The 20,673-nt window shown below is 38.4% G+C and overlaps 1 protein-coding gene across 2 annotated transcripts in view; it reads right to left on the reverse strand.

The window, feature by feature from the left end:
• Positions 1–20,673, reverse strand: part of LOC121426589 (ly6/PLAUR domain-containing protein 6-like) — a 44,810-nt gene that overhangs the window by 22,560 nt on the left and 1,577 nt on the right. The window contains exon 1 of one of the 2 annotated variants that reach the window (XM_041622943.1): positions 1,528–1,802. The exons of the other annotated variant lie outside the window; for it this stretch is intronic. The gene's annotated coding sequence lies outside the window, so the exon portion shown is untranslated. Of the gene's footprint in view, positions 1–1,527; positions 1,803–20,673 lie in introns of those variants that run through there. 2 annotated transcript variants of the gene reach the window in all.

Consider the following 20,673-nt stretch of genomic DNA (forward strand, 5'->3'; position numbering starts at 1 on the left):
CAAGGCGGGAGATTCAAAATCTCTAGCCCAGCAGCCACCCACGCCGCCGCGCCCAACGACACGCTGGGATAAAAGTTCCCGTAATTTGCTTTCACATCGCCAAAATACCTGCGACCTTGGAAAAATCCCCACGAAAGTTCTCGTAATTTCGCCAAGTACCTACTATTTAGCGGGTATTTTCTTTCGGGGATATTACGCGTAGTTTGCTTTCACATTACCAAAATACCTGGTATTTTCTGATCGGGGTAAATTTCCCGATCAGAGAATACCTGGAACTGGCGAACTTCGAGGCGGTCTGAAACCACCTAGTGTGAACATTTTTCAGCATAGTTTTCAACATTTCACAAAGTTCAGTTTATGTAACTGTACCTGGATGATATACTGACAATTAAGCCTGGTTTTACAGACTTTCTCATGAAATCAGTGTTTACCGCAACTACTGGCATTTCTCTTTAATCTTACAAATTGGCAATTTGGTACATTCAGAATAACATGTAGGGCCTACATGTAAAGTGCTGTACTATAATAGTGAATTGAACATGACTTTTAAAATCAAATGTCATTCTGAAAGGCCCTTGTGTATTGATTTCAATATTAATTCCATACAAAGAATGTTGTATGGAGGCCCATCTGCCAATGTAGGCCCTACATGTATATATTGTTTATAGTCAGAGGCAAGTAGACCTACATGTATGTTATAGCATTTCTTTTTAGAATTTGAAAAAGAAAAGGACTGTTTATGATTATAAAAGCATTTCATGCAGTCAATTACACTATGCTCAGAGATCATCATATCCAGCTAATTAGCCACAATGTGAATGACAGCCCTACAACATACACAGCCTGATTCTTGTGAAGTGAGTATCATATTAAATGGGGACAGAACCGAGTTTGTTTGCTTCCATTATACAGGAGGTAATTGGACAGTCTCATTTCCCTATTGAATGGTTCAATCCAGCCAAGCTCAGACATGGCGACACATAAATCAAACAAATCTTTCATGGCAGATATTATGTGCACATACTCCATCATGCACTGTTCGGGTTCACACTAACTGAAAATGCTAGCATTGTGATTTGTTTTATGCCCTTCAAAATACATGGACTTATGAATAAGAACGGACCACTTCAAAGGGGAAATATAAACGCTTTATTACAGCATGCATGCGATTTCCCAAAAAAAAACTGATACAAATACTGTATTTAATCGCATCGATTGTCATGAGCTGAATGCGTCATAAAACTGCCAACTACATGTAATATTTGGCAAAAAACGGTAGGCCTATCAATCACGAGTACAGCCATTACAAAGTGGGAACACCTTATACTAAGCACTAAAAATAATTATCTCAAAGTGAAATTTGTGCAGGATTGAGGCAGAACAACTTCTATATACATGTAAACTGAATATTATATTCTATACTTTCTATACTTTTCAAATTTACAATAACATTATAACTTCTAATTTATTAGAAGAAATTTGAAGAAATGAATAAAACATATAGATTACAGGTTTATAATAGTTTACCTTGAAATATATATTCACCTGTAGCTTTCTAGAAATGAAAAAAATCCAATGTAATCCAAGGATATTTTGACAAAAAACATGAAGGATGCTGTCAAACTTTATGTGTCAATCCCGTAGAAGACCTCTCTATCTTGTCTGATCAAGGAGATATCATCACCTTGATCTGATGTAGGCCAATGTGTGCTATGTTGATATCTCTCTTCTGATGTAAGACAGAGAACATAATGAAGCTTTTCTAACATGCACATGGCCTATCCCCTCCTACACATCCACCTCATCCAAGAATACCAGAGACATAAACAGGAGCTGCATTTTGCAAAAGATCAAAGACTAAAAACCCTGCTAAGCACATAACCACCCAAAACACAATACACTCCTCAACCAATAAACCCTCATGTTTTGTCCCAAGAAGTAAATAATTCCTATTGATTTGAGCCCAATCTTTGTCACCCCCACAATGACCACAAAACCCCCTCAACCCATCAAAGGGGCTCTCCTTACCCCTCTATTCAGCATTCATTACCCCTAATCCTCCTTTGATCTTTAACTTAAGTACTTGAGCTTTCATTTTCTTGTCTGGCCCATTTTGCTCCCATTTAATAAACACCTGCATTACAGCTCTGTATATCCATGGACCTATTAGGTCCATGGTATATCCAAGAGGCCTCTACTATGTTTACTAATATAGGCTTATTTTATAGACTACTTGAGCTAGGAAACTATGCAGGTATTGTCTGCTCTATTTCATTACAATATTTACTATTCACAGATCTTGGCACAGCCAGTAGCTATAAGCTGATCTTTGAGAAATCCTCAGGACTTCTGTCTACAAAATGACTCAATGAAGTTTATTGAAGACTGATGATGACTGAAAACAAGTGGAATGCCTCTGGCCGTCTCACCTGCATCACGCGGTTCAATATAGCAGCAGTGCTGCCTTTGAATACTACTCTAACTCGCACAAGATGTTCAGTGATACATGGTTACTCTTATGTCCACTTTTTATGAACTAGACCAATAAACTTACAGAGTTATGATGGTAATTCAACAGATACACCCAATTCGGCCAAAGTTCATTGACCTTTGACCTTGGTCATGTGACCTGAAATGCGCACAGGATGTTCAGTGATACGTGATTACTCTAATGTCCAAGTTTAATGAACTAGACCAATAAACTTTCAAAGTTATGATGGTAATTCAACAGATACCCCCGATTCGGCCAAAGTTCATTGACCCTAAATGACCTTTGACCTTAATCATGAGACCTGAAACTTGCACAAAATGTTCAGTGGTGCTTGATTACTATTATGTCCAAGTTTCATGAATCAGATCCATAAACTTTCAAAGTTATGATGGGAATTCAACAGATATGGCCCTAATTCGGCCAAAGTTCATTGACCCTAAATGACCTTTGACCTTGGTCCTGTGACGTGAAACTCATGCAGGATGTTCGGTGATACTTGATTAACCTTATGTCCAAGTTTCATGAACTAGGTCCATATATTTTCTAAGTTATGATGACATTTCAAAAACTTAACCTCAGGTTAAGATTTCGATGTTGATTCCTCCAACATGGTCTAAGTTCATTGACCCTAAATGACCTTTGACCTTGGTCATGTGACATGAAATTCTAATAGGATGTTCAGTAATACTTGATTAACCTTATGGCCAAGTTTTATTAACTAGGTCCATATACTGTCTAAGTTATAACGTCATTTCAAAAACTTAACCTCAGGTTAAGATTTGATGTTGACGCCGCCGTCGTAGTCGGAAAAGAGGTGCCTATAGTCTCACTCTGCTTTGCAGGTGAGACAAAAAATGAATGCTAATCTGACAACTCCTGCACATGTATAATGTTTTGAAATGTTTTGGAACTGTCATCCAGAAATTGTGGACTTAAAATTGGAAAGGCAGCCAACCAGCAACTCCTGAACATCCATATTATGTTTTGAAATGTTTGGGAACTGTCATCCAGAAATTGTGTACTTTAAATTGGAAACGCAGCCAACTAGCAGCCAGAGCACCTTCTGTGCAGGCCTGCATACAGACGATGATGATAGCAATGGCATGCCGTTCCTCGGAGCTACAGACACGCTGGTTTCATTATTCAACATTGCAGCAGGTAATATGATGAGATAGATGAGGTATGGATTACATCCCGTAGGATTATGATGGAAGATTACCGGATGCTGGATAGAACACAACTCTCTCATCTTACATGTACCCCACATCATGGACCGACGGTTCCCGGGGGGGGGGGTAGCCTGCTGGGCAAACCCTTCACTCGAGTTAAGGGTCTGAATGTGCAGACTATTCATGCCCTGTGTACTGAAGGCCCTCAAACAGCAAGTTTTGTATACTGTGCTAGTCTTTGCGTGGAGACACACTTGCTGATCAAACATCAAAGTTTCAATCAGGGTCTGTGCCTGCAGACTAGGGGGAGGGCACTCACCAGTACAATGGTGGTACGGGGATGTGCCGATTTAAAGACCCCCTTTTCAGACTTAATTTTTTAGTTCCCTAAATACTCTGAATGACAAAAGATCTGTTCAAAAGCCACCCAGGTAAACAAGATCCCTGTAACAAAAGTAACATCTCCGTCCCCAGCCCTGCCTACATTGTCCAGCGATCCTGTTCTGTAGACCATTTTTCACACCGCCCAGTATATTCTTAATTCCCAAGACCCCATAATTTGTATGACAGTTCCTTCGACCCCCATTTCAGGGTTTAGTGAGCACACCCCATCAAATTATGATTAGAGCCCCCCGTACAGTTCCTCCTATCAACGGATCCAATACAGAGAGTACATAACTAGTCATCCTTGCATTCAGTGGGAATGGGAGGTTCTAACTCCCACTTCCCTGCTTGCATTGTGGTACAATCTTCGTAAAAAAAAAAAATCTTGAAACCACACTTCGGAAAAACCCTGGTAGTCGGTTATACATGTCATAAAATTAGAATCTCTCTTTCCTCAAAATTTTGTAAGGCCCACAGTCCCATACTGAACCTGCACCCAACCCCTGGATCCTACAGCAACAGTTTACAAAATCGCTTGGTCACACTGCACTTACAGATGCAGAAAGGATGTAAAACGGAAAAGAATTGTGCCATCCATGGGAAAATATTATGTATCCATTGTCTACTCTTTGCATACATGTTTCATACGCTCTATATTTCATTGTTCGCCCATTTTGTCCACTGTCTGGAGCTGATGGAAACGGATGGAGCCACCCCGAAATTTTGCTTTTTCTGCTGTATCCATTATGAGTGTGTTTTGTGTCTGTAGGCCAGTGGGACCAGGCCTTTAGCATTATCAAAAAGCAGAAAGAAGAAGTTTTGACAAATAATTATGCCACAATACCATTTATACCGTGTTTACACATTGACTCGGCTCGCGTGTTGAATCCGCGAGCCGGGTTGAAGACTGCGAAGAAGGGATCAGAGATCGCGTTCATACGTACATATGAAAAGGCGAGTTCAACACAGCTCGCGGATCTCGAACGGAATTATGACGTCGCAAATTAAAGGCGGGAAATTCACCGCCGGAATCGAATCTTGTCCGTGCGAACAACAACACTGCCAAAAGTGAAAGCGCGCGCAGTGACCTAGGTCAAGAGAGTTCGACACGGCTTTCTGTTTACACACGAAAAAATAGCCGAGTCTGACTCGGGTCGCGGGTTGAAACCTTCGATTTTGTAGGATTGATATAGCCGTGTTCGACACGGCTCGCGGATCACTCTGATCGCGTTTACACAGCATAAAATTGCCGTGTTGAGCACGGCTCTCGTGTTCAACCCCCGAGCCGAGTCAATGTGTAAACACGGTATTAATGAATGCATAGTACAAACAAACTAGTCCCTAACATCCAGGCATGGTCCAAGCATGCCTATACCTTCACAGACCCAGGTTCCCAAGAACATTAGGTGTGTTTCTCTGTGCAGATACTATTCCCCAAAGGATGATCTCCACTGACTGTGAAAGTCAAACTGTTTGGTAATCCTCAAGTTATGATGCAAGGCATGATTGCGTTTGTGACACGCACTGCTCATGTCTCAAGCAAAGATATAAGTCAGTTTACCTCAAGCAAACATTGAACAGTAGTCACTGCTGATGAACACAATAGGAGGGAATGAGAGTTGCTTTGATTCTTCTGTTCGCTTGAGACTGCCATCACACCTGAATCCCTGATTCAATCAATGTTTGATCAAACCAGGGATCTCTCACAAGGAATGAAGGCAACTCCTTGCCAATTGAAGAATTAGACAAAAAGAACTATGTCCAATGCCACTTCATTTATTTTCTACCCCCCCCCCCCCCTCCCACTATATATTAAAAAAAATGTGTTCTATCCTATCTATCTACACATGGCCTACAAATAAGAATTCACTTGTCAAAAAGAACATAAGTTTTACAGAATTTATTAACAGACAGAGCACAGCATAATAATAAAGAAGAATTTATAGGCCTGCCATGTACACATAGGCCTGCTTCCCTGGTAATGTTGGCTTGATTTGCTACATTTCAGGGGGAATCTCACTGGTGCTCATAGCCAGCCAGAGATGCGATGATACTACATCTACGGAGGTGACTCACTAACAGCAGATGATAAGAATACAGAACTTCAAGAGAGACCTAAGGCCAAGTAAAAAAAGATAGTAGTTGATCGTCCGGGTTTTTTGAGAGCGGTGATGAGGGAGGTCCTTGCTATTTGCTATCTTACTATTTTTTTTAAGAACACAGAGGCATTTTCTCGGTCCGATTTTTGACATCAGTGATGAGGGAGGTCCTTACTATTTACTATTTTTTTTGCTATTTTTTATTCAAATGATTGTCAGGCCATGTCAAGCTTGAATTATGTGATCGATGTATGCTCAATAGTAATAATAAATGATTAGAAATATATATATACATATTATTATGTATGTATAAATATCTACGATTGATTGGAAATCTATGGAAAATAAAATCCATTGATGTATTATTACTGATGTATACTGGTACTGTATTGTTGTTAAACAGAATGTTCATGTCAAGTGAATAATTTAAACATTTTAAAGGGTAAAAAAAATGCATGGGGGGTCTTTTTTATTGTCATGGAGTCTTGTTCAATTTTCCAGAGCCAATCTCATTTTTAGCTCTGGGTATGGTTTCGCATCGCAGTTTTCGGGTGCTTGTTCGTTTACATAATGTTTAATACTACTGCTCAATTTTTATTCATTTTTAAAATTGATATATTATATTGAATATTAAATCCCTCATTGAATATTCGATGCATTGCCTCCTGACATTAGAAAACTCGCCAGAAAATTCAATGCATTTCACAAATTCACATGTCACGCCAGCACAGTCAATCACATCATCCTAGCACACATGCAGTTCACCCAACAGAGTCACAAGCACACAATCACCGTAACACACATCTAAGTACAGGCGCTATCACTCACCAAAAATACCCGCTGAAATACAAATTAAATCATTAGAATTGATTTATCTGCGCCATATTTCAAGAGCATGCGACGGATTAGTTCAGATTCAGTAAGCGGAGTCCCCGAAAATGCACTCAAAATGAAGAAATCCGCGATCTTTTCCGAGTTTGCAAACTTTATTTCCTCGCTAATTTATGATGGTATCTTCAAAATCCAATAAAAAAACAAATCAGAATTTTTTTCTTTCTTGCAATTACGGCGATATCGGACTTTGCAATTGTTTTTGAAGATGTGAGAGAGATCCCAGAGTAATCTTGTGAATTTTTTCGTTATTCAGCAGCCATAAAAATAGTTAATAACAAGAAAATTGATGCTGCAATTAAAAAGGGAAGATGGCGAGGACGAGAAACAACACAATTTTTTTTTTTTTTTTTTTTTTTTTTTTTTAGAAAATAGTAAATAGCAAAAATTTTCATGCGGCGGCCAAAAGTGATGCGCGCGAGGACGATCAACTACTTTCTTATTTTACTTCAAGAGAGACCTAAATCCAACCAACACCTTCAGCAAAATACTTGAAAACTTTGTCAAATAGAAATGTACTACTCTTCCAATATTTGAACTTGAAGAACATGCACAAGCATGCCAAGTACTGAATGCTTGCAAATGAATATGTACATACCAATCAACCTCAAAGTCAGTTCAGAGCAAGAAGGGGACGAATTCTACACCACCAAATGTTAACAACAACCTCTTGCACCCAGACCCATAACATGCACTTTCCCCCTCCAACCCTCTCATCTACATTCATATCATGTCGTTCATATCCTTACAATTACACAAAGACAGGTTTCGGGGACAATCTTGGAAGAAGAAAAAAAGGGGGTGGGGGCTAAATGAGAAATGAGCAAGGAAGGCATCTGTAATGGCTAATAGATCTTTGTTATCGTATTGTACCATCTGTTTGGATTGCATATTGACTAGTTTGCTCTTCAAACATGCTACTTTAAGGTGGTGATGATGAAAACCTGAAAGAGAGGTTTTCACTCATTCCTGAACAGCCAATTGGCAGTGTAATTATTTGCAGATTTGTGCATTATGGCTCCTGGCATTTAGGCTGTGTGAGCGGGCCTTTTCGGGCAGCAAAGTCTTTATCTAGAAGAGCCAAAATGGGACTTGGTAATGTGAACAGACTTGTGTCTGGTAGAGTTTGCCAGTCAAAATATTGAACAAATTATGAAGATAGGAAAGAAATGGGCCTATCAGACCGTTTCCATTTCTCCTGAACCCCCAACAACCTCAATTTTATCACAAGGTGGTAATAATGGCCTGATGATAGTAGTAACTGCTAATGTTTCATATACAGTACCTGTACAGTGATGATGATGGTGGTGGTGGTGATAGTGATAATGATGATGATAATGATAGTGATAATGATGATGATAATGGTGGTGATGATGATGATGAAGGTAGTGGTGGCAGGCCTCGAAATAGGATTTTTTGGGGGCAAGGCCACTTTTTTGAGGGGCACTTTTTCACTGAGGCCAGGCAGCAGAGGGCACCAAGGCCATACAGAGGGGCACCAAGGCCACTTTTTAAGGGGCATGTAATAAATTATTTGTAGGTGTTACAGTTTCGCGGCGTGGGGGGGGGCTTTCCATAGTCGATGTTATACATCAGATTCATTACCAAACCACATTATTTACTTAAGAAAAAATGAACTTTACGCACGACTGGTGATACCTTCTTGAGCTACATGTAATTAAATGTGAATCTGATTAGCACCCAAGAAAGTATCACCGGTCGTTCGTAAGTTGTTCGTAACTGACGAACAGCTTTATGAAACACTCCCATTCAAAGTACTGTACTTACGCATCGCGCGCGCTCGCCAGGACAGTACAGCGCGCGCGACATTTGTGTAGTACACATACGGAGCTCGCGCTCGTCCATTCTTATGCTGCAGCTTACATACATGTAGCATATGTAAAGCGCGCTAGCGGCCGGCCAGCCGTGTATAGCTAGCTCATCGTTCGGCGCGGCTTCGGACTAGACTGCATACATGCACTGGACGTCGCTGGTAAAGCTAAGGTATTGAATACTTTTTGAGATCGGAGAAAAGTTTTCCTCGCTCAGAAAAAAAGGTGCAGACTTTCAAAAGGGGTACATTATATATCAGAAAAAGGGCACATTTATGAGAAAAAAGGGCACCACAGCCATATAAAAAGGGCACATTTTTAGTGGCCGTAACTTTTAGCAAAAAGAAGAAGGGCATGACGGCCAGTAATGGGGGCATCGACGGCCATGGCCGTCGATTATTTTGAGGCTTGTGGTGGTGATGATAATGATGATGATAATGGTGGTGATGATAATGATAATGGTGGTGGTAATGATGATGGTGGTGGTGGTGACGATAATGATGATGATGGTGGTGGTGGTGAATGATGTTGGTGGTGATGGTGATGATGATGGCCAGGTAGTAAAATATCACTTTGCCCATTTGCAGGTGACAACTCAAAACAGGGAATTGGGAGGTAAACTCTAATTGAAATACATCTCAAAGCCTGCTGTTAAACCCTGCCCATATTTTTCTTGTAAATATGTCTTGGTCTTTACAGAGCATACACACATCCTCCCTGGAATAAAACCTGACATTTTCAATCTAGTTATAATAAATGGCAAATTGACAAAGCGATCCCTCAAATTGAAACAAATGAATAATTCATTATCCTGGCTCTATTCATTATCAGAACTCCCACTTCCCTGGGTTCAGTCTGGGATCATTTACACACAACCATCATGAAAGTCATAAAATTGATTGCCAGATTGGGATATTGGGGCAGCTATCATTACTCATGATTTGTTGCCATGGAAATAGGTGACTCTAGATTCAACAACTTGAAACTGCCTGTGCTGGTCTAAGGATCTGCAGCACTTGACGATTATAATGCATATTCTATACAAATTTTCTATTTGAAAATATTTCCCCCAAATTTTAGGGGTTTTTGGGTGCTTATATCTGGGATGTGATTTCAAGTTTGTCTCAAAATTGCATCTTTTTTTTCTATGGAACAAACAAACATCAATGAAGCAAGTCATAATCATAAAAACTATACACCATTTACGTACCTTATATTTCATTTTTTTTATGACGGCACAATTGAAGTCTGTATTCTAGACTACATGTAACTAAAAATGAAATATTAGCTAATTTACATGTGTATAATTTCAATTCAATCATCCCAACCTGGTTTGTTGTGACGAATGGGTATGGTGACTCACAGGCTTAATATCTACCAATTAATGACATGTATGTGTCATGGTTGATATGGTTTCCTCACTAATTCTTCTCTCTCATTGGTCATTCGTTCAGCTGCCACAGTGGTGTGAAGCAGTTTATATGCAGATGACTCACAAATATTAACACTAAAATCTGACTCCTGGTCCATTTATTTCCTGCAATGAGTTCATAATAAAATCCCTTCTCAACTACTCAAGTCTCACACTGTTAAAAAAAACATGATTTGACAGAAAAAAGAGAAGATTTTGCAGAAAGCAATAACAGAATCACTCTGTAAATTCATAAAACAGGATTTTTCTGCAATTTAACAGAACAAGTCTGTTTAAAAAGGGGAAGGGTGTTTTATTGAAGGAAATTTGTAAGATTCCATACATCAAATACCAATTTCCTGTAAGATTACACAATCTAGTAACGATTACAGGTGTACTCGAGACTCTGCTGCAGGAACTTCTTTTATTTAAAGGATAAATTTTCTAACAGTGTACGTTTCTAATATTCTTGCAGTTTTACATTTACTTGTTTTCACTTCCTTCCTCACTTTTCTCCACAAAAGGCACAGGCCTCTTGCTTATAATATTCCGTATCACATTTTTCACAATAAAACCATAACAAATATTTCCCATTTCATTCATTCAGACAGAAAAGCTTCAATGCTCATTTCCAAAGAACAAAGAGGCAGCATCTGATACATGTAGGCTTATTCTGGTCCACAACATCCCTCACTGGCTGACATGTCAAATTACAACATACTCCAAACTTTCAGAAATTCCTTGACAACATTCTGCATGCAGACATGATGCAGGTCCCCGTAGTACAATCCAACTGTGATAAAGTTAACCCCCACCTACATGGGTGCTAGCCTAAGGTCTCTCCGGATTACCAATCACTTAGCCGCTGCCACCGACCCATGTCCCGGGCATTGGAAAATAACCGGAAGGTATCTTCGATAGAGCTGATGGTATCCAATGAGTAGGGGTTGTGGAGACTAGCTGGAGGGTTGAGATTCAATAATATTAGGCAGATTGTAATCTGGGATATATGGTTGGTTTGGTAGTAAAGTCTGACAGACAGACACTGAATTCATGGTACATGTACAGTACATGCAAAGGTGTTTCATGCAAATGTTTAATGTATTATTGTTCAGCTACAATAATTGCATGTACAGTACTCTACTGCGCTTGATGCTTAGTATCATATTGCCCCAGCTGTAGAGCCCCCATACACATATTCATGTAGGCACTGAAGCATTCACTTGGGGAATAAATCCTACCAGGCTCCCATTCACCTCACCTGGGTCGAATGCAGCACAGTGTAGGTAAATTTCTTGCCGTTCAAGAAAAACACGCCATGACTGAGATTCGAACCCACGTCCCTCTGATTGAAAGACGAGAGTCGTAACCACTAGACCATGGCATGTGTATTTATACATCTAAAAGTATCTCTGAGCCTATTGACGTTATTCTTGAACATGGTTGGCTGGAAGAGGCAAAACGGCACTTGACATCCTGTTGAGAGATCGTTAGCCCCCCCCCCCCTTCAAAAGAGTCTGGAAACTAAAAAAAGGTCCCTGGAAAAAAATTCCTATTCATCTCACTGATATTTATGCTAAATCTAATTTTGCTGATAAAGACAGTGAAAAGTTAAAAGCAGCCACCGAAAGTGAATATATATATATATATTTTGCCTGCTTGCAAGCCTCTTGGAAGAGCATTTAAAATGATTTAAAATGATTTTTATGGATCATAACTACATATCAAAGGATGAATGAATTGAAAAAGAATATACAATGAAAAAATATCCTTGTGAAAGCAGATCATGTAAATTTCAAGAAATGCTTTATGTCATGGATATGGCAATCCTTGTCATCATCAGGTTCAAGTCATGATCAAAATGCCATCAAAACATACACCACCTTATTGTAAAATATCATATCAGATCAGATTAAACATTCCAAAGCTTCCATTATTCCATTATAAACACACACACAAAGATGAATACTTTATTAGGCCTAGACCTTATTAAAAAAATACAAGGTGCATCATAGAAAAAATAAATATGTTGTTGTATGACAACTCCCTTAAATTCTGCGCAAACTGAGATACACTAATATTCAAACATGAAATCAATTGACAATACCCTGACAAACCCGAGAGTTCATCTCATAATGGACTGAAGATTAATTTCCTTCTCCAGTAGAAATTAATTTCCTCCAGGCTATAAACCAAAGACAAAGTATTCATAAAAGAAGAAGTAAATGTAATCTGGAGTTTTTATCTAGCACAATATTGGATGTTTTTATGACAAACCAAAAGGGTTTTCACATGAGCAAAATGCAATCACATGGTGATCATTTAGTTTCATCAAGGAGTAACTCCTTGGTTTCATATATAACATAACTAATAATTAAGTATCTATCTCATGTCCTGTTAATAAACAGATTAGCATCTCTTGTGTAATTGTTTGGACCTGATGATGGTTGAATAAATGAATTGAAATTTGTAAAATTGAATCCAACTATTGCTCTGATGCCGTGTTTAATGCTATTAAAATCTCTGAAATCATGACAATAATGACAAAGTACCATATATTTGATGGCATATCAATTTGTTGTGTACAAAAAACGCTCCTCTTATAAGGCATAGAAATGGGACGTTTAACGCACAGTCACTAATACACGCCGCTGTCTTCGCATCGTGCAGGCAGTCTACGTGTATAGTGGCGGGCTGCTACATTGCGGTGCAGGGGTGTTCAACTTACATATCGTGAGCGCACTCAGCTGCGTGTTTTCACTTCTTCTCCTTTCTCTCCTTTTCTTGTCATTTTTCCTCGCATTACTTGTTTTCATAAATTTCCCTCTCACTTTCCTTGTTTTCTCACTCCCTTCAGTTTTGTAACTCTTCTTGATCACTTGCATTCATTGGCACACCCCCCGGTCAAAAATGGTACGGTCCTATCCAACATACACTCAAGTCATCGCTGTACGAATAGTGAAATTCTTCACGCGCTGCGTTGCCTAGCTATGCGTGTGTACTATACTGTGTACACACAATGCCATCGGCTGAACCCGCCAAACTATAGTGACCAATTGCAAAAGCTTTTGCAAATGTGAAAAGTGACAGAGGTTTTTTTTATCCAATCAAAATCATTCTTAGGTATTCGCAATCTACAGCATTTTCTGCAAAATGTCTTTTTTTGATAGGGTCTATTGTGACGTATATATTTTTTACAACAATGTGAAGTCGCACCAAACGTTTCGTTTCCCGCACTTGCCCATTGGCTCATGTACAAATGGATTTCCAAAATCATCAAGAAAGGTTCCAAAAACCTCAAAAGTGACAGAACTTAATTTGACTAAAATTGAATGAAAATCATATCATGTTCAAGGTGAGAATCTGCTCTATTCTATTCTGTTTTGATAGATCACCTTGTTGACGCGTTTGGGAGATATCTTAGCAAATCCCTCAAAAACTGCGTATTTTCTATTATTCTCCATAGGGAAATAATTTAACACGCTACGCACTGCAAAAAAGGAGCGCAAACAAATTGATATGATGTGTTGACCTCTAGAAAAAATGTTGATTTTTGGTTTGGAGGTATAAAATTGGAAATTTATTCCCACTCTTAAAAGATTTTAATTCTTGTTTTTAATAAATTGGCATCAGGTTTATACAGAGTTATAATAAATCATCTCACCTCAATATTTCTAATCCTTGAAGTCACAAGATTGGAAGAGGATCAGAGAAACTTAAAGTTAAAGGTCTCTTTCTTTTCCCCAGTTTTAATTGTGCTTTTCACTGTATCATGTGAGTTATTGTTCAAATACATGTAGTAATGATGATAAACATGATTAGTAAAAGGCACGGATCCATTTCCCATTCATGTCTTCAATAGGTGTTTCAGACCGCCTTGAAGTTTGTCAGTTCTTTTATCTCGTGTGAAAACACTTTTCATCACATCTTCCAAGTGTTTTTGTGGTGAATCTTCTTCATTGATCCTTCGCCTGTACCCTTTGGGTATATGCATCCAGTGTCTCCTTAGATTCCTCAGGATGTATATTTCTAGATTTGTATAATTGGATATGAGAAGCTGTGGAAATATGCAGAATATGAAATACAGAAACATGCAGGAAATATGATCAATTTTCATTTTCTTTTAAGTGTCTGTCCAACACCCCCCCCCCCCCCCCGATAACCCAATCACATAGATGAAGCTCCAACCCCTCTCTACATCAGATTGTTTTCTATTTCTAAAATTTCAGCACTACCGGGTACTCCATCCACATCAGTCTCTCTCATATAATATTCGGTTTGTCATATTTTTCAAGTTTTGGTTTGTCATATATTTCAAGCATTTTTTTGCTTACAATGGCAATCCATGCTAAATGATTTATGCCTGATTTATTGCCAATATATGTTTGTTATATCTATGTTATATTATATTGTTATGTAGAAGAAAAATAAATTCAAATCAAATCAAAATCCTTTGAGCTTTACAATTGATCTCTTTTGATTTCCTTCATAGCAAATGCTGTTGCCCATCCTTCAATTAAAAAGGGTAATTTGTTTTTTCATAGTACAAATGTAGGATCAATTATCAATTTGAAAGAAAATTCAAATTGATGTTTTTGAATTGATTTAATTTTAGTTTTACTTAGATCAATACCTTACCCTTTTGACTTTCTTTTCTGTCAGTTTCTAAATGGCTTCTACCACTCTGTCTAGAACTTCCCATAACCAATTCAGCTCTTCATATTAGTTGCCAGCAGTGTCTACCCTCAGAATAAAAGTATCCACTCATCCGTCCTCATAATTCGAATATTTGACTTCACATTTTCATTCTCAACTAAAAAGCATGATTAAAAACTTAATGGAATATCAACATTCATAGGAGTCCACTGAGCAAAGTTACTGAAGTCTGCATTGGCCTCATAATAGCAATGTATATGACTAGACGGTGATTCTCATGCTGTAGTAAACCTGTCATTCAGAGAGAGAGAGAGAGAGCCCTAAATCATTGTGAACAAGATTAATTCACTAGGATGAGGAGGGCATCTTTCTGCATCATTCCATCCCAATGATTTATGATGAGGAGAATGAGTGCATGTTGTTAGGCCATGGACAAATTAATTCTTCTTACCTTGGCTTTGGCTTTCTTTTCAGCTTCATGCACAGTGTGGGACAACCTTGATTATCATTTGTGTTTTTACTGAAAGGTAAATGCCAGTTGTGGTAACAACATCAAAATGGGTTTGTACAGAATCCAATGAAATGACCACCAAAGTGTCTGTTTGTACAAATAAAACATATAAAAGGATTCTGGAAGAAATTGTGTAATTGCTGAGAAATCAGCAAATGAGAACAGAGGATTCAGGTGTCGGACCCGACATTCAAAGCAATAATTATACACTGTCCCATGTGCGCTTATCTGTGTTGGTGATCTTCAGTGTGAACATTTTCAGCGTAGATTTCAAGATTTCACAAAGTTCAGTTTATGTAACTGTACCAGATCTAGATCCTCGATGATATACTGACAATTAAGCCTTGTTTTACAGACTTTCTCATGAAATTAGTGTTTACTGCAACTACTGGCATTTCTCTTTGAAATGAAGAATAACGACTTATACTGCTTTGAAATATTGATGATATTCACAGGGAAAAAATATACAGCATTGTCTAAGTGCATGTTCTGTCAGATAATTTCTACTTTAATTGCCTGTATGAACCCGGTTATTCCTGTAAAAATGTCTGATGGAAAGTCAGATCTTTTTCAAACTTTGGTAAAACTATTGCCAGTACAAATACCATGGAAATAACATGTGCTAGAAGCAGCTTCTTTTTAGAAGATAATCATTGCAAAGCTGTCACACTGTCCCACCAGAGCAAAGCTTTCAAAACAACAAGGGGCAATCGGATCATTCTTTACTTACATCTTCAGAGGCTGCACTAAGAAATGCGCAACACTTCATGCCATCCTTGAGACACTTCTTTAACTTTTGAGAAGAATTAAAAAGTATTGTCAAGTCCCCATAATCCTCTTGAATCCCTCACACTCTTACACCTTTACATCACATTTCTTTCTACTATAAGCGCATTATTGATCGGATGATGAAATAAGAATGAGTCTGTCAATCAGCACATGCAGTCATTCAACTAACATAAAGATGGACATCACCTAACTTCTTAAAAGCAGAAGAGTACCTGTGACAATTGCAACAGAATCAAAGAGAACCAGCAGGCAAATGACAGAAGATGAAATCCCGGCCCTGTGTTGAATGCCTGAATAGAAATAGGGTCATCTGAACCGAGGCCGATGTGCGCAGCATATGATTCACACCTTTCTGCTTCAGGTATGAATAATTAAAGCAAGAGGTGAGACAGCATCCACCCTTCTGGAAAACTATCCACTGTACAGTCAACAAATAAACACAGGTAGGACATTGATGCCATCTTCCACACTTGCCAGAATAATGAATTCTTAATGTCATCTTAATATTTGGAAATCAAAGGCCTTTCTGATCAACATAAAGTGCAGTGACAGGAAGACAAAAGACCATATTCCTTGACATTTGATCCCATTTCATAAGATGAAACTTAGGAGTGACTCCGACTCAATAAGTACCTCTGTCATGGAGGAGGCATTTTCTTAACACTTTTGCTCAATGCGCATAAAAGTATTAAATTCGCTGATCAAAATATCCATCCACTATGCTTTTTTTAAAGTGAAATTCCTCAAAATATTTCTTTCAATGCCTGAAAAATAATTAGTACAGTTTATAATTTACTGCAAAAATGACATGTTTGCATCCACTGTAGAGGCCTATAGGCTGTATCTTTTGTTTGATTTCAAAACCCAAAAGAAAATTGTTTTGTAAAATGTAGTCACATGTCATAAAAATGAAAATGGAATACTGGTTGTTGAATCTACATCTGCTTTTACTTCAGGAGAGCGGAGAATAGGTGATTTCAGACCGCCTCGAAGTTCGTCAGTTCCAGGTATTCTCTGATCGGGAAAGTTACCCCGATCAGAAAATACCAGGTATTTTGGTAATGTGAAAGCAAACTACACATACTTGTCGTACTTGGCGAAATTACAAGAACTTTTGCGGGGATTTTCCCCAAGGTCGCAGGTATTTTGCAATGTGAAAGCAATTTACGGGAACTTTTAGCCCAGCATGTCGTTGGGCGCGGGCGCCATGGGTGACTGCTGGGCAAGTGGTTTTTTATATCGCGCCTTGCCGGCTCATTAGACCATATTGCGCATGCTCCTAACTTCGGGAATTTATCCTGAAGGGTGTGTTTGGGGGCATTATGAATGCAGGATTAATTAATGGGTATTTTTTAGCCTAAAAAAGTTCTCGTAATTTAACAGGGATTCTTGTGATCGAGGCGGTTTGAAACCATATTTTTTTTTTTTTTTTTTTTTTTTTGATTTGATTTGATTGATTTGATTTTATTGTTTACTTCTGCAATTACATCATTCGTATATAATACATTTTCCATAATATAACAAACATAGTATATTGAGAACTTCTTTTTTTTTTTTTTTGAGAGAGAGATATATCTCAACATGAATGCAGTCATTATGAACACATGTATAATTATTGCACCTGTACTATCCTCAGTATTCCACACTATTCAAATTTCTAGCGTTCGATTGACTGTCAGTAGGATAGGTCAGCGTACTTCATAGGTGCTTCAGACAAAGATTTCATTGATTTCATCTTCCAATCTACCAGAAGCTTTAAAGGGATTTCAGGCTCAACTCTATAGCTGGGAATGCTGTCATCTTCCATTTGTCAACTCCAGAAAAGAAAGCTATGTATGATTTTAGACCCTGTTCACCGTAAAAGAAATTGCACAAAGGGAAATGTGGTACCAAATTTGCCGCAGATTTTACTTTGAGGCAATAGGAAGGACATGAATGAGGTGATCAAAACGATGCCATCTTACATCGAAAAAAAATATGCTATAGGACCCCCCCCCCTTTACAAATACAGAGCCTTTCATTATGGCTTATCTGGTAGTACAAACTCGAAAAGCTTCAACAAGAATATCTGCAGACTATTTTGGAAAAGTCTTCAAGGAGCTCAGAGGATGAGACCTTGACCCAAAACCAATACCTCCAAATATTTCAGTTGGAAAAGTTCTGTCATCAGAAGGTAATCTGAGTTTGATACAATGATCCACGTTCCAAAATGTCACTTTTAATCCAGTCCTCACAGCTAAATCCTTCTCGAGATCAACTTGTTCTCATCCTCTTCTAAATCCTTGTGTCACTTTCTCTCTGCTCTGACCCCAGTGGATACCTATCCAGTACCCACTCACTCACCACTTTCCCTATAAGCCATACCAGAAAACATACCTGCATTGGGACGATCTTGAAGGCCCCACCTCTATACCAGGGAGTTCCCTGTCTATGCCATCCTCCTTTTATCATATGTTGATAGAATATCAAATCGAACAAAATTAGAATTGAGGAGGGGTCGATATTTGACAATTCAAACTCAATACTGAATGGGATGAAAGAGCAGCTGAAATTAGCGAAGATCGCTTCTCGAAGAACGGTTGAGTCCTCACTTACACTAAAACCAGTTTAACGATTCAAAGCGATCTTCAAAACCGGTTCGGAAGATCACTTCCAAGACCCTTCGCCCATTCTACATGTTAAACTAGTTTCAACTAAAGTTTCCAGTAAACCAGTTTTAGGACAGTTCGTAAGAACGGTGTCCAAGTCTTTATCAAAATTTGAAAATTCATGTATGGCAAAATATATGATAGAACACCGAAACTTGGCTGGTCTTCCGTACCCTGCTGGTTGAGTCCTTCAGTAGCAGACAGTTCCATTTTTACAATGCGTCTGTTTCCAATTAGACGAAAACAATATTACTAGTCTCCTGCTGGTAAATTTAAACAAGATTCCAATTTACAAAAATTCCATTTTGGTCTGTCTGGACTTTGAATAAATGCATGTGGATTTTCTCATTCCCCTGAACAAACTTTCATCTCCCAACATGCTCAAAAATCTTTCTCTCAAGTTGTTTCTCTTGCATTTCTTTTTGCTCTCCTGTATTATATCCACACTCTTTGCCCTTCCCATTGTGTTCTCCCCATCCTTTGACCCCTTCCTCCTTCTCTTACAGCTTAGGATGTTATCCCCCTCTCACTTTCTATACGCCTACTCAGATATCTATTCTCTCCAGCTCTGGTGGGTGTTCCATAAATCTGTTTGTAAGTTAAGAGCAACTATACATGTACGACTTTAAAGTCGCTTTTAACTTTAATACGAACAGCTTTATGAAACGGCCCCTTTTAAGATTTTAAAATTTATCATGTTTGGAAACTACATGTACTGTACAGCAGGCAAGATCCGTGACAAACAGGTCTGACGAATTTCATGTTACATACTGTATCCTTTCTGAAATAATCAATTCCTCCTGCTTTCTTCAAACTGCACATGGCTGAACTCATGCTACTTCATTTTCTCCACCTAATCGCAGTCTTCGATCGACCACAATTCAAGTGTCATACTCTCCCACCTATTGATTTCTCTTTTACAATACAACCAAAAGCAAGTGATATCTTTAACAAACATTTATTGAATACTGTCTCAACATCCAACCTATTGCTTCGTCTTCCTCACTCCTCTATCCAATCAATAATTACTTCCACCCTAACCCACTTCACACAGTACAGGGCCCTATTCTGTAACATGTTCATAATTGTTCAATACAGGGATAGGGCATCTCAATCTCAAGGCAGGCCAAAATTGTTTTTATTCTGGGGTGGGGGTGCTACTTTTCACTGTTTCACAATATATAGTAAATTAGATCTGCAACTTTAGAAAAGCTTTAACACTGAAATGAATGAGATTTTCTGGGGGGGGGGTCCTTTTAGCATTTTCATGGAAGATATCGCCCCAAGTCCCTGGGTAATTTTTCCCCTGCATAAAGCGTCACGCATGTACACGTATGTGCCAGTCCGAAAATACTTTTATTCAATAAAAAAGTATTTGAAAATATGAGAAACTATTTCAACAAGCTAATGTTTCTTTTTTTCCTGTACTACATTAATAGAAATTTATTGATCATTTAAAAAAAAGCATATCACCGAGAGTCAAAGTCATGAAAAGTGACTTAGTAAACATCAATTCTACAGCACCATTAATCAACAGACACCAGCCATACAAAATAACTTAACATGCTTCTCCACCAAATCTTGTAAAGTACTGGAATTAATTCTTTGCGCCTGAACCTGCAACACATTGAATGTCATTGCCAAGAGGAATTTCCTAGAAATTTCAAGTTCACCAAAATCACCTGGTTATGTACATGCAAAGTGCAGCTAAATCAATTTGTTTCTCAACTACAAAAACAGCTGTATCATCTAATAATACATCAAACTAGGCCTATGCATCTCATGAGGCAGT

The sequence above is a fragment of the Lytechinus variegatus genome, chromosome 13, assembly GCF_018143015.1.
Source record: "Lytechinus variegatus isolate NC3 chromosome 13, Lvar_3.0, whole genome shotgun sequence".
Classification (NCBI taxonomy): domain Eukaryota; kingdom Metazoa; phylum Echinodermata; class Echinoidea; order Temnopleuroida; family Toxopneustidae; genus Lytechinus; species Lytechinus variegatus.